At 37.6% G+C, this 15,039-nt stretch overlaps 1 protein-coding gene across 2 annotated transcripts in view; it reads right to left on the reverse strand.

Annotated features, from left to right (window-relative positions):
- The window catches only part of CUNH12orf50 (chromosome unknown C12orf50 homolog), a 37,254-nt gene that overhangs the window by 18,503 nt on the left and 3,712 nt on the right, over positions 1-15,039 (reverse strand). The window lies entirely within an intron of this gene.

Here is a 15,039-nt window from a genome sequence, read left to right on the forward strand (position 1 = left end):
CACTGAACTACAACTGAGGTACATGCCCTTGACCAGAATCAAACCCATGACTCTTTGGTCTATGAGCTGACACTCTAACCACTGAGCCAAACCAGCCAGGCTTGCTTTTTTTTTTTTTAGATTAAAATTTTTTGTTGAAAAAACTTCTTTCATTTCTGGATTATTATTAAAGAACATATCACTTTTGCCCGGCCGGTGTGGCTCAGTGATTGAGCACTGACCCGTGCACCAAGAGGTCACCATTTCAATTCCTGGTCAGGGCACATGCCCAGGTTGTGGGCCAAATCCCCAGTGGGGGGCATGCAGGAGGTGGCCAATCGATGTTCTCTCTCATCAATGTTTCTATCTCTCCCTTTCCTTCTCCCTTCTTTTCTCTCTAAAGTAAATTTTTAAAAACTAGAAGAAGAAAAAAAAGAACATATCACTCTTAGTCTCCTAACATCAATGAAAAGAGAGCACTACTAAGAAACTCTGAAGGAAAAACATGGCTTTAAAGCTTTTCAGCTATTCTCAATATATGCCTGGGAGTGGAGCAGCTGGGACATATGGCAACTCGACCTTTAACCTCTTGAGCCCGACTGGTTTCCAAAGCAATTGCACCATTTTACATTCCTACTAGCAATGTATGACAATTCCAATTTCTCCACATCCTTCTCAATGTTTCTTATCTTTTTTTACTTTTTATTTTCAATCCTCACTCAAGGACACTTTTCTATTTATCTTCAGATAGAATAGGAGGGAGAGAGAGGGGGAGAGAGAGAGAAAAATCAACATGAAAGGGACACATCGACTGGTTGCCTCCTGCATGACCCCAACCAGGGCCTGAGAGGAACTGCAACCGAGGTACGAGGTACGTGACCCTGGCCAGAATCAAAACTGAGACTCATTGGTCCGCTGGCCAATGCTCTAACCACTGAGCAAAACCAGCCAGGGCTGTTTTATAAATCTTTTTGATTAAACCATCCTAGTGGGTGTGAAATGGTATCACATTGTGCTTTTAATTTACACTTATCTAATGGTTATAATGATAAGCATATTTTCATGAGTTAATTGTCCATCTTTTAAAACTGTCTATTCAGATTCTCTGCCCATTTTTGTAATAAAAGTGTCTTTATGTTATTGAGTTGTAAGACTTTTTTATATATTCTAAATGCAAGTCCCTTATCAGATATATGATTTGCAAATATTTTTTCCCATTCAATGGGTAGTTTTCTCATTTTCTTGATGGTGTTCTTAGAAACACAACAATGTCAATTTTGATAAAATTTAATCAATTCCTCTTTTCTTTGGATGCTGTCCTTCTGGTGTCATGTGTAAGAAAGCTTTGTATAACCTAAGGTTTCTTTCTTTCTTTTTTTTTAATTACTTCTTATTTATTGACTTTAAAGAGAGAGGAAGGGAGAGAGAGAGATAGAAACATCGATGAAAGAGAACATCAATTGACTGCATCAATGTTCAGGGAATCAAATGGGTGACCTCTTGGTGCATGGGTCGATGTTCAACCTAAGATTTCTTATAAGAGTTTTATAATGTTGGCTCTTATATTTAAGTCTTTGATATACGTTAAGTTAATTTTTGTGTAGGCTGTAAAGAAGAAGTGCAAATTTGCTTATGTGACTATCTGCTTTCTTAGAACTATTTGTTGAAAACAGTTTTCTTTCCCCTATCAAATGACCTACACATCCTTGTTAAAAAAAAAAAAAAAAAATGACCATAAATTGATTCATGTAAAGGTTTAATTCTGGTGTCCCAATTCATCCTACTGATCTACATACATATCTGTATTTATGCCAGTGTCAGATGGTCTTGATTACTGTAGCTTTGTAATAATTTCTAGATTTTGAAATCATTAAGTGTGAGTTCTACAATGTTGTATTTCATTTTCCAGATTGTTTTTACTATTCTGGGTCCCATAAATTTCCATATACATTTCAGAATCAGCTTGTCAATTTCTGCAAATAAAGCAGATAGGATTTTAATAAGGGTAGCATTGGCCGGGCTGGTGTGGCTCAGTGGTTGAGCATCGACCCATGCACCAGGAGGTCACTGGTTTGATTCCCAGTCAGGGTACATGCCCAGGGTGTGGGTCAAATCCCTAGTGTGGGGCATGCAGGTGGCAGCCAATCGATGTTCTCTCTCATCGATGTTTCTCTCTCTCTCTCTCTGCCTCTCTCTAAAATCAGTAAAGAAAAAGTAAATAAATAAAGGTGGCATTGAATCTATAGATCAAGTTGAGGAGTACTGCCATATTAACAATAAAGCCAATCTATAAACCTAGGCTATCATTTAATTTTTAAAGTTTCTTTAATTTCTTCCAATGTTTTGTAATTTTTAGTATAATTTTTGCACTTCTTTTGTTAAATTAATTCATACATATTTTATTTTTATGTGATTGTAAGTGAATTTTTTATTCTATCTTCAGTTTATTTACTGCTCATATGTAGAAATACAATTATTGTATATTAGTCTTGTACACTGCAACCTTTAGAATCTTCTCAATAAAAGATCATGGTATATGAAAATAAAGATAATTTTACTTCTTTTGTTCCGATCTGGATGTCTTTGATTGGTTTTATTGCCCAATTCTTCTGGCTTGAATATAACTGGAAAGCATGAGCATCCTCATCTGGTTCCTGACCCTGGGGGAGCTTTCGGCCTTCCGCCACTAGGTATGACTGATTTTCATACATATCCTGTATCATGTCGAGAAAGTTTCTTTCTATTCCTGGCTTGTTGAGTGTTTTTATTATCGTGAACTTAAAAAAAATGTTTAAGTATTTATTACCATTTTTTATTTTAATTTTTTTCTTTATTGAATTTAGAGAGAGAGGAAAGGAGAGGGAGCGAGAGATAGAAACATCAATAAGAGAGAATATCGATTGGCTGCCTCCTGCATGCCCCACACTGGGGATTTGGCCCACAACCTGGGCATGTGCTCTGACCGAGAATTGAACCAGTGACCTCTTGGTGCATGGGTAGATGCTCAACCACTGGGCCACACGGCCTATATATTACCTTTTCAAAACTGTGAAATATAGCACATATACAGGACAGTACAGAAATCACAAAATGTATAATGTAATGAACATCACAAAGCTAACATCTAAGCCGGTTGGTTAACATTATAACTCTGAGATGCATCCTTGCTTGCATGTCTCTTACTCATTTCCATTAATGTACTATAGTATTCATTTGAATGCATGTACCACAGTTGATTTATACACCCCACTATTATTGAGCATTCAGCTTATTTCTAGCCTTTGGCCATTACAAACAATGCTGTTGCAAACGTTGTTTTACACGTCTCCAGATGTACATAGGTATGCATTTTCTAAGATATATATGCTTCAGAAATGGAGTTGCTTGGCCCTAAATTATACATAACTTTACTTGATGAAATGATTTGACTGTTTTCCAAAATGCTTGTGTCAACCTCTATAACTATCATGCACGAGAATTCCCAGTGTTCTTTATCAACACTTGGTAGAATTAAAGCTTTTTGTCAATGTAATAGGTGTATATGATATCTCAGTGGTTTTTATCTGCATTTCTGTGATTACTAATAAATGATCACATTTTCATTTGTTGATTGACATTAGAGCTCCTATTTATCAAATGTCTGTCAGCTTTCTGCTCATTGCTCCATCACAGTGGTTTTCAACCAGAAATAATTTTACCGTTTCTCCTAGGGAACACTTACACTTGGCAATGGTTAGATGTATGCTTGATTGTCACAACTAGGTGCTACTGACATCTAGTGGCTAGAGGCCAAAGATGCTGCTAAACATCCTACAATGCATAGGCTAGACTCCCCACAACAAAATATTAGCCAGAACACAATGTCAATAGTTCTAACACAGAGAAACATTCCATCAGGTTCTATATCTTTTCTTTTGATTTTTTATCAAATATTTTTTATATAACCACATGCACTGCAAATATATTCTCTCATTGTGTGGTTTATCTTTCCACCCTTTTAATGAATACAACTTACTTTAATGTATCCAAATTTATGCATCCTTTCTTGAACAGATAATATTTTTTTCATCCTTATTGTCTTCTGAAACCTTTAAAGATTGGCCTTTTACATTTTGGCCTATAATCTACCTAGAATTGATTTCTATATATGGTGCAAGAGAATTTCAAAGACCATCCTTTACCCATTGCTCAGCCATGCTACTTGCAAAACATCTCTGCAAGGATGTTTCCAGATTTTCTCTCTGTTCCATTTGTCAGTTTGTTTAACCCTTAACACTACACTGTCCTAATCTTCATCACTTAGAGGCCTTAATATCTGGCTGAACAAGTCCTATAATTTTGGTTTCTTCCAGCAAGCCTTGACTATTCTTAGCTCTTTACATTTCCATATAAATTTTAGGACCTGTTTGAATTTGATTGAGATTGTTGTTCTTATATTTTTAAAAAATAGATGATGGGTATCAAATCATTATAATAACTCAAATGTTATTGCTATATTTAAAGGAGTAATGCAATTTTTATTTTTAAAATTTAGTATTGATAAAATATTGGAAAGTACATCCTTTGCAACTATTTAAATTTATGAGGCAATAGTTTAGTTACTAAAAAATGATTTAGGAAATAGATATTCAAAAATAAAGCCCACTGCTCATCATACTTTTCCATTCAGTGTTTTAAAATATATATCAGAAAAAATAAAATAAAATATATGTCAGAAGGAGAATGTTATAGCATGAAAAAGAGAGCACATTTAATGGCCAGAAACTATCCAGTTAGAAATACAAAATAAATAATTCAGGTGAATTACTTGGTAACTAAGTAATGCAAAAAGCCTTCTCTCACACAGTCGTTAAGTTTACCTCTCTATAATGATTAAAACGGTGATGTGCTAAGAGTTTTGATACATATTCTTATACCTCCGTGGCTTTGTGATAACTTTTCCATGAGACCCTAAATACCAATGATGATCTTTACATTTTAAGGAACTACTATAATGTACTTTCCATGAATTTGCACAAATAAATAAATTTTGTCACCATGATTTTTCTATCCAAAACACAAGTTCATATCACTAAGATCAATTTTGGTGTCATCAGATATATTTCATCTAACTCTTGAAAAAGATATATTTTTTACATCCAGGTGTAAAAATCCTAACTTTTTCTTGCACCATAGTCATTCTTTCCCTTATTTTAGGTAAAGGACATCAGTTTTCCTTTGGAAATCACTGTTTCCTATCTTCAATCTACTCGAGTGAGGATGACCTCCTAGCCCTAAAGTTTAGCTCTTCCCTGGTCTGAACAATTATTAGGGATAAAAAAGATTCCCACATCATTAAAGCTCAATGTTAAGGCTTTAGCTAAAAAAAGATTTGTTTCTTCTGAGGTTTAGAATGATAAAAATAACAGTGAGAATACTGAGTACTTACTCTTGGCCAGGTATTCTCTAAATTATTAGGTATCAATTTATTAAATACCAAATAATCACATGCCATAGGTATTTTTACTATCCAGATGAAAACAAAAAACAAAAAACTGCCCCACAGAGATATTAAATGACTCTAGGTCATGGTGGCAAGTGTGCGGTGAGATGAGATTTTATGCAGTCTGACCCAGAGTTCTCCACCTTTGTTTAGTCTGCCTTCGGGATCAAGATCTGAAGCCTCTGGGGTCAACCACAGCATGTGGAGAACGCCAACCAGCTCACAGCCCAAAGCTGGTGTAGGACACCCTGCACTCGGCCAGGTCTGAGGTCAGCTCTGTCCCTAATCTTTTCAGTTACATGAGCCAATAATTCTAGTTTTCCCTTAAATCAGATTGAGTTGGATTTCTTTTCTTAAAATCAAAAGTGTGCTGGAGCGGCCTCAGATCGGCACACAAGAATCAATCGTCAAATGTTCAGGAATTTTGCAAATTAGTGGGTGTTACATTAGTAGCTTGAAATCATCCATGGTAGGATTATTTGCTTCATGGAAATTGGCAAATACAACTTTTTTTTTTCCACCCAAAGTGGGAAAGGGGAGGAGAACCACTTTTTAAGCAGTTGACGAGACATCACTGCTTACAAGCGAGAGATTCTTGTTTAGTACACATGATAGATTGCACGTCATGCTCAGACATTTCAAAAATCAACAACTACTTTCTGTGCTTTGCCAATTTTCAAAGCAACTCAATTCTTTTCGTATAGATGTCATGTACGCTGTCATCATCATGCAATGCTTCCTGCTATAAATCCCTTGTGTAGCTAGAACACAAATGCAAAGGCAAAGCATATAGATTGTAAGACTCTTCTTTTGCATGAACAGTTTAATTATTTTTAACCAAATAAGTTGTCTTTATTCATACTCTCTAAAATTAAGTACTAGCCTTCCTTTGACTTTAAAGAGGGGAAAAGGGGTGCTTGGTTTTGTGCAATTCACACAACAAAGGTTTTTCACCACTTCTTTTTATCTTTTTCACTAATTCTTTAAGAACACCCACGTGGAGTGGTAATTAGAAACACTGGCAGTAGATTTTAAAATACACTGATTCATCATTATAGTATTGTTGCCAAACATGTTTACTGTAAATATATTGATGAGGAAACAAATGTCTATTTAAAAGATATTCTGTAGCACTGGCTGGTACGGCTCAGTTGGTTGGAGCATCATCCTGTACACCAAAAAGTGGCAGGTTCAATTCCTGGTCAGGGCACGTGTGGGAGCAGCTGATCAATGTTTCTCTCTAACATTGATACTTCTGCCCCACCCCCTTTCCTCTCTCTTAAAAAAAAAAAAAAAATCAATGAAAAAATATTTTTAAAGGATATTCTGCTGAGCGACTAGACTGAATTATTTAAAATGTCAATGAGATAGATGAAAAAACAACAACAGGGAAATGTAGATATTAAAGAGATATGACAACTAAATGCCAAAAAAAGAAGTGATGTCTATTCGGCCGGTGTGGCTCAGTGGTTGAGTGTTGCCCCATGCACCAAGAGGTCATGGGTTTGATTCCTGGTCAGGGCACATGCTGGCATTACAGGCGTGATCCCTAGTGGAGGTGAGGAGGAGGCAGTGGATCATGCCTGTTTCAATCTCTTGCTCCCTTTCCCTTCCTCTCCCTCTCAAAACAATAAAAACAGTTTTTTAAACGATGCCTAATTGGATTCTGAGTTGGAAAACAAAATAAAACAAACTACATCATAAGGCTACACTACTCCGCACGTTAGTTGTGGGACCTGACCACCAGTTAGAAATACAGAACCCCAGGCTCCAGCCTGGACTTACCGAATCAGACTGCAATGTCACCAGATCTCCAGGTGAGTCCTATGGATATTAAATTTTGAGAAGCACTGCTATAATAAACATTATTGGACAATTAGGAAAATTTGAGTACAGACTGAATATTAGACATCACTATCATGTATTATTAAATTTCCTGTATGTGATAGTCATGAGTAATGTAGTTATGTAGCAAAATGTCCTTAAATTTAGGAGTTACATGCCAAAGTATCTAGGGAGGAAGTGTCAGGATATATGCAACTAATACTTAAATGGTTTCCAAAAGGGGGGGGGGTAAATATGTATTAGCACACTATATGGATATACATAAGTACAAAAAAGGGAAAGGGGAAAGTAAATCGACAAAATGTTTATCTGGTACATGGATGGGTGTTTATTGAACTATTCTTGCAGCTTTTCAGTAGGTTAAAATTTTTTGAAATGAAAAGTTGGAGGAGTAAAAGTACCCTGAAGGCTGAGCTCCCACACTTATTAGTTTAACTGATGATCAGGGTGATGAGGAACTGTTTCGGCCTTTGGTGGTGGTTGTTATTTTTGTTGCTGTTGTTTTTAGTTGTCTTTCTAAGCTCCTCAGGTAATTCTAATTGGGAACCAGAGTGAAGAACCTCTGGTTTGGGCAAACAGCAAATGGGGGTACCTGGGCTTCTGAGCATCAGGTGATGAAAGGGAACAAGTTCCACTGCTGTGTGGCCAGAAATGGAGAGAATAGAGAAAGAAAAAAAACTTTATTGAACACAAATACACATGACTCAGAAATGCTAAAAGTAGTCCATTCTCTTCTGTAATTGAAGGGACATAGGGAATCTTCTATTAAATGTACAGAACCTTATTAATAGTTTAAAAGAGAAGACTATAGGGTCGGGTGGAACAGAACTATTCCCTCAGGAGAAGGAACTCTCGTGGGTAGGTCCATTCAAATGAACAAAAGGACCGGAGTATCCTTGAAATGCCATGTCTAGGTTTGTTTGTCATTGCTTTTTGTTTGTTTTGCTTTGTGAGACAGATTTAAAGTCAGACACTGCCTGTAAATTCAGGTACTGCCATCTATGGGATGTGTCACCCTGCCTGAGGTAGTTAGCTTCTCTGGGCCTCAGTTTACCTATTATAATGGGAATACCAACTATTTTGCAGGGTTTTGTGATGATTAAATAAAATTAGGTATGCGAAGTGCTCCTCACGGTGCTGCCACATAGAAAATGCTTTGTATACGAGATTGTTCGAAAGCACTAAACACGAGATGTTCCCATTTCTGATAACCCTACTTCAGTTTTTAAAAAATAATAATTAAAATTTCAGTGGATACTGTCCTGAAAAGCAAGTCTGTGGAGGTCTCAGACTCAATTAACAAATGTTAGGGCTACAGAACTAATATTTTAGTACCTGCCTATTATTGTTGTGGTTCTTGTTGACAGTGTTACAGATGTCCCCTATTTTCCCCCCTTTTGTCCTCCTCCACCCACCCCTCACCCCACCCCAGGCATTCATCACCTACTGTCTGTGTCCATGAGCTATGCATATATATTCTTTGGTTAATATCTTCCCATCGCCCCCAGTGCCCTCCCCTCTGCGATTCTTCAGTCTGTTCTCTGCTTCCATATCTCTGGACCTATTTTGTTTGTCAATTTATTTTGTTCATTAGATTCCACATGTAAGTGAGATCATGTAATACTTGTCTTTCTCTGACTGGTTTATTTCACTTAGCATAATAATCTCCAGGTCCCTCCATGCTATCACATAGGGTAACAGTTCCTTCTTTTTCACAGCCACATAGTATTCCGTTGTGTACATGTACCACAGCTTTTTTATCCACTCATCTACTCGTGGGCACTTGGGCTGTTTCCAGATCTTAGCTATTGTAAATAACACTGCTATGAACATAGAGGTGCATATATTCTCTCTGATTGGTGTTTCGGGATTCTTTTTTTTTTGAATCCTCAGCTGAGAATATTTTTCCATTTATTTTCAGACAGATGGGAGGGAAAGAGAGAGAGAGAAACATAGATGTGAGAGAGACACATTGACTGGTTGCCTCCCACACGACCCCCAACCAGGGCCAGAACTGAACTGCAACCAAAGTACGTACCCTTGACTAGAATCAAACCTGCCACTCTTTGGTCTACGGGCCAGCGATCTAACCACTTAGCAAACCCATCCAGGGCAGTGTTTTGGGATTCTTAGGATATATTCTCAGAATTGAGATCACTGAGTCAAACAATCCCATTTACCATTGCAACAACAAACAAATAAGATACCTAGGAATAAACTTAACCAAGAAGGTAAAAAAAGACATGTACTCAGAAAACTATACAACACTGAAAAAGAAGTAGAGGAAGATACAAACAAGTGGAAGTATACACCGTGTTCATGGATTGGAAGAATTAACATAATTAAAATGTCCATACTACCCAAAGCTATCTATAGATTCAACACAATCCCTATTAAAATACCAATGACATATTGCACAGATCTATAACAAATATTCCAAAAATTTATCTGGAACCACAAAACACCCCAAATAGCCATAGCAATCTTGAGAAACAACAAAGTTGGAGGGATCACAATACCAGATATCAAACTATATTACAAACCCACTGTAATCAAAACAGCCTGGTACTGGCACAGAAGCAGGTGCATAGATCAATGGAACAAAACCAGGAGCCCAGAAATCAACTCTCGCCATTATGGTCACTTCATATTTGACAAAGGAGGCAAGAGAACACAATGGAGTAAGGACAGTCTCTTCAATAAATGGCATTGGGAAAATGGGCAGGTTTATGAAAATAGACTACCAACTTAAACCATGCACAAGAATAAACTCAAAATGCATAAAATACTCAAATGTTAGTCACAAAACCATTAAAATTCTAGAGGAAAACACAGGCAGTAAAATCTCAGACATCTCACGTAACAGTATTTTCGCCAATTCGTTTCCTAGAGCAAGAGAAACAAAGGAAAAAATAAGCAAATGGGACATCACACTGAAAAGTTTCTGCACAGCAAAAGAAACCACCAGCTAAATGAAAAGGGAACCCACTGTATGGGAGAACATATTCACCAATGATACATCTGAAAAGGGGTTAATTTCCAAAATATACAAAGAACTCATACAGCTCAACACCAGGAAGACAAACAACCTAATTAAAAAAACAGGCAAAGGCCCTGGCAGGTTTGGCTCAGCTGTTAGAGCATCAGCCCTCGGACCAAAGAGTCTCAGTTCGATTCCGTTCAAGGGCATATATCTCGATTGCAGTTCATCCCCAGCCCTGGCCAGGGTTGTGTGGGAGGCAACCAATGCACGTGTCTCTCTCACATGGATGTTTCTCTCTCTCTTCCTCCTTCTCTCCCTCCCTCCCACTCTGTCTAAAGATAAATGGAAAAATATCCTTGGGTGAAGATTTAAAAAAACAACCAAAAACAGGCAAAGGACCTGAATAGAGACTTCTCCAAAGAGGACATACATATGACCAATAGACATATGAAAAAGTGCTCAACATCATTAATCATCAGAGAGATGCAAATTAAAATGACAATGAGGTGTCAGCTCATACCTGCCAGATTAGCTACCATCAATAAAGCAATAAACAAGTGCTGGCGAGGGTGTGGAGAAAAGGAGTCATAGTACACTGCTGGTGGGGATGCAGACTGGTGCAGCCACTGTGGAAAACAGTATGGAGTTTCCTCAAAAACTAAAAATAGAACTGCCCTCTATTTTGCACTTTTTTTAAGTACTTTGGATCATGAATGAGAAGAAACACAGTGTCCAGTCAGGATGAAGCGTCACCCATTCAAACACAAATTGTTTCAAGGGTCAACGTTGTATGGATTATGACATTTACTTAACTCTTCCTCCCCTTACCCCAAAGAGAAAAGAACTGAGTTGAACATTTTTTTCTCTTATAACCGTTAACAATTAATTGTCTTACTCTGTCTTAAATCCAAAATTAATCTTTTACCGACACATATATTCAAGTCAAAGTCTTTATTAAGCTACTTAAAAGCTATTTATTAGACAATAGTTTTTCAAAATATAGAGTAAAAAGCTCATGTACACATATTCATTTAGGCAAGACCTAAAATGAGCTGACCCAAAGTTCATTTAAAGTGGCCACATAGCCTGGCCGGTATGGCTCAGTGGCTTGAGCCCTGGCCCATGGACTGAGAGGTCCCAGTTCGATTCCTGGTAAAGACACATGCCCGGGCTCAATCCCCAGTGAGGGGCGTGCAGGAGGCAGCCTATCAATGTTCCTCTGTCACATCGATGTTTCTATCTCTCTCTCCCGTCCTCTCTCTCTAAAAAAATCAGTGAAAACATATTTTAAAGATAATAAAATGGCCACATAGTTGTCCAAGGCATCTTTAAGACACTGACCTAGAATAAATAAGAATCAAATATCTTATTCAGTTGTTCATTATAGAAGAACATGACAATTAGCCAAAGAGATGAACAATTGCTTCAATGTGTCAGCCTACTGTGTTTGAACAAATTGTCCCCTAGCAAAATTTAGAGAGCTCTTTAAGAGGAACAGTTATTCTTAATACACTAACCTCTTAATATATGTCATGGGAGAAAAAAAAAGGACCTTACATGCTTGCAAAGAAAATATAAAATGTACTCAGAAATACCTACCAGATTCGTATAATTTAGCAAATATCAACCGATTTATGTTTCCTTAACATTATCATTTGGTTTAGCAGCTATTTGCCTTTAAACTTGGAGATGATAACCAGAGGGATTAGGCCTCTTTTTAAAATGTCTGGTTTAGCAACATTAAATTAAGTCTCTTTCAAAAGAGTCCTAAACCTTTTTTAATTTGCTAGCAGGTTAAAGTTTAAATTGCAAAAAGACTGACTGGCAGTTTTCTACTCTCAGACAAAAAAAGTGCAGGACTCTTGATAATTGCATTTAATGTTTAAAGATAACAATACAACAGCAAATCAACTAATGAAAAACTGCTCTTTGCAAACCCCTCATTCTGCAAGAGCACAGCTGGTGACTTAGATAGTAGCATTGCTACGACTCCCACTCACCCACTTAATATGGACCACGTGATAGGTCTTAATTCCTTGATCAGAGGCTTTACAAATTATCACAAAGTGCACATGTAAATGTCTAAATTTTATCTTGTTTTAACTGGACAGACAAAATTACACACACATTGCACAACACAATGTGAACTGATACTTGGTTACAGTTTGCAACCAAAAAAAGTGTCATAATCCCACCCTAAATGTATCAATTCTGTGCACTTACTAAAACATAAGAAGGTAGATTTCAATGCATGTATGGTTTTATAAAGTAATCTTTGTCTGAGGTAAGAAGATTTATGGTCCCAGTTTTGGTTAACATGGACCTTGGTGGATAGGTGTGCCTGGAAATATTGTAGGAAATATTAGGTCTAAAAAAGATCAAATTATAATTTTTGAGGTATTGAAATATTTCCAAAATTAACAGATGATATGATAGTTCAAAACACAATTCAATTGACTTGGTAGTGTCCTACAGTCTGGGAACTGAATTTGCTTTGCTAGAGCACAGGAACGTGTCTCCACAGAGGGAAAACAGCTGGCTGCATCACACAGATACAGGAGTGAGCAGAAGTGGGTTTACAGTTGCAATGCAAATAAATAATACAATAATCAACACATAATAATACAAGAATAAACTCTGCGTTTTGCACACTCACACCTGTAAACTTACTTTTGCCCAGCCCATCAGTGACCCCAAGAAAGATGCACCTGCTCTTAGGGAACATTCTCTCTAAAGGGAGGAGTCAGACGATGAACAAGGGATGTAGGAAACAAGTAAATTAGATTGTATCTTGGAAAATGATAAAAGATGCAACAAGAAGAAAGTACAGCAAGGCCAGGAAGATTGGACATGTGTAGGGAGGAAGTGGCTGATTACATTTCAAAGAGTGTTCAGAATACACCTCATTAAAAGGTGATACTGACTAAGGCCTTGAAGAGGTAAAGGAATTAGCTGTGAAGATTTTGCGAGAAAAGGATTTCATGCTAAGACCCTAAAACAGGAGTGTGCTCTAGGAAAAAAAACAAGGAAACTGGTGTGGTTGGAGCAGAGTGAGCAAGCAGAAGAATTAAGTTCAGAGAGGCAACAGAGCTCCAGATCAAGCAGAGTCATTTAAGCCTCCATAAAAATCTCAAAAGTACAGAATTCAGAGGGCTTCTAGGTTGGTGAATATATCCCTATCCACCAGGAAGGGGGCACACCCCAAACTCCACAGAAACAGAAGCTTCTGTGCCCCTCACCCCACCTTTCCAGATCTTGTCTTATGTATATGTTCACTTGGCTGTTCATACAGATGATATATAAGTAAGAGTTTCTGAGTTCTGTGAGCTATTCTAGCAAATAATTCCATTCAAGGAATGAAATAATGAGAACCTCCAATTTGTAGCCAAGTTAGTTGTGGGCAACCCAGGAACCTAATACTTGCAACTGATAACTAAAGTTGGGGTAGTCTTTGGAAATGGGCTCCTTAAGACCTGTGTGTGTGTCTTTGCTAACTCTGATTAGTGTCAGAATGAAACTGAATTGTAGGGTACCCAGCTGGTGTCACAGAGAATTGTTTGGTGTGGAGGGAAAAAACACACAAAAGAACCACCACCCATCTGGTGTTAGAAGTGCTATGAGTATGGTAGTACTATAAGAGTAGAGGAGAAACACACAGACTTCTTGTTGTTGTTGTTGTTGTTGTTGTTGTTGTGTCCGCCCCTACCCCAGACAAACACATAAAGAGGAATAAAGGGCAGAATGAAATTAGTCCTGATGAATTCAAAACAGAGAAGTGGACATGATGAGTCTGTGTTGGAGGGTAAAATGGGTGTGTGGGACTCCGTCTTGTCCCCTTAGATAGAAGAAAGGAGGTTGAGGAAGCAGGGTATCAGGACCTATGAACCCAGCTTACTCCCTTTCTCAGTGGGGGTAGAATGCTGAGAAGAAGTGTTTGCTCCAGTGCACCAATCTAGTTTGGCTTCCGTAGCAAGAGGGGAAAGCTTACTCCAAGAACCAGGCTAGGCCTTGCCTGTTGATGAAATTGAGATTTCTAGAAAAGCTAGATGTTATATTTGACTCCTGGATTCTATGTTTAGAAGATGAGAATAATAAAATGTATACCCTCAAAAATTAGCCCAGGGGATGGCGTATAGTGAGTGGATAGCCAAATCATCGTCAGTTGCACAATCTACCCTTTCTTTGCCTAGACATGCAATCTTTGTTTTCCTCTATCCCGAGACAGCTAGCTGTTTTGAAAGGTAGTTATTATACCCATAGACCATTTGGGAGCAAATTATTAACTAGATATAAAGACTTTAGTACAATGTTCCTCATAAAATAAAATCATATTCTCTGTAGACCAATGGGGCCAAGTTAATCACTTACGACTGCAAAACTTTCATCCCAGTAGGTTACCTTTCAAGTCATCTACCCATCCCGCATCCGTCTATCTATATATACATCCATTTTACTGAGCTCTGTGCTCTAGATACTATGCAAAGCATTGGTAAGGGAACAAGTTATGACCCTCATCCTTACAATGCTTACAGTTTAGTGAGGAGGAGAAACATTGATTAAACTATTGCATGTGTGATGAATACTATGAGGTCAGAATTTTCCAGAAGAATATAACAAGGGGACCTAATATTTAGTTATCCATTTGCCAAGGATTATCTGAAGCCAAATTTTCACATCACAAGGACTGCTATTCTGTATGCTTATTTCTAGAATGATTCCGTCAGGAGAACTATGATGGCCATAGCAGGAG

Source organism: Molossus molossus, unplaced genomic scaffold (assembly GCF_014108415.1).
Source record: "Molossus molossus isolate mMolMol1 unplaced genomic scaffold, mMolMol1.p scaffold_m16_p_10, whole genome shotgun sequence".
Lineage (NCBI taxonomy): Eukaryota > Metazoa > Chordata > Mammalia > Chiroptera > Molossidae > Molossus > Molossus molossus.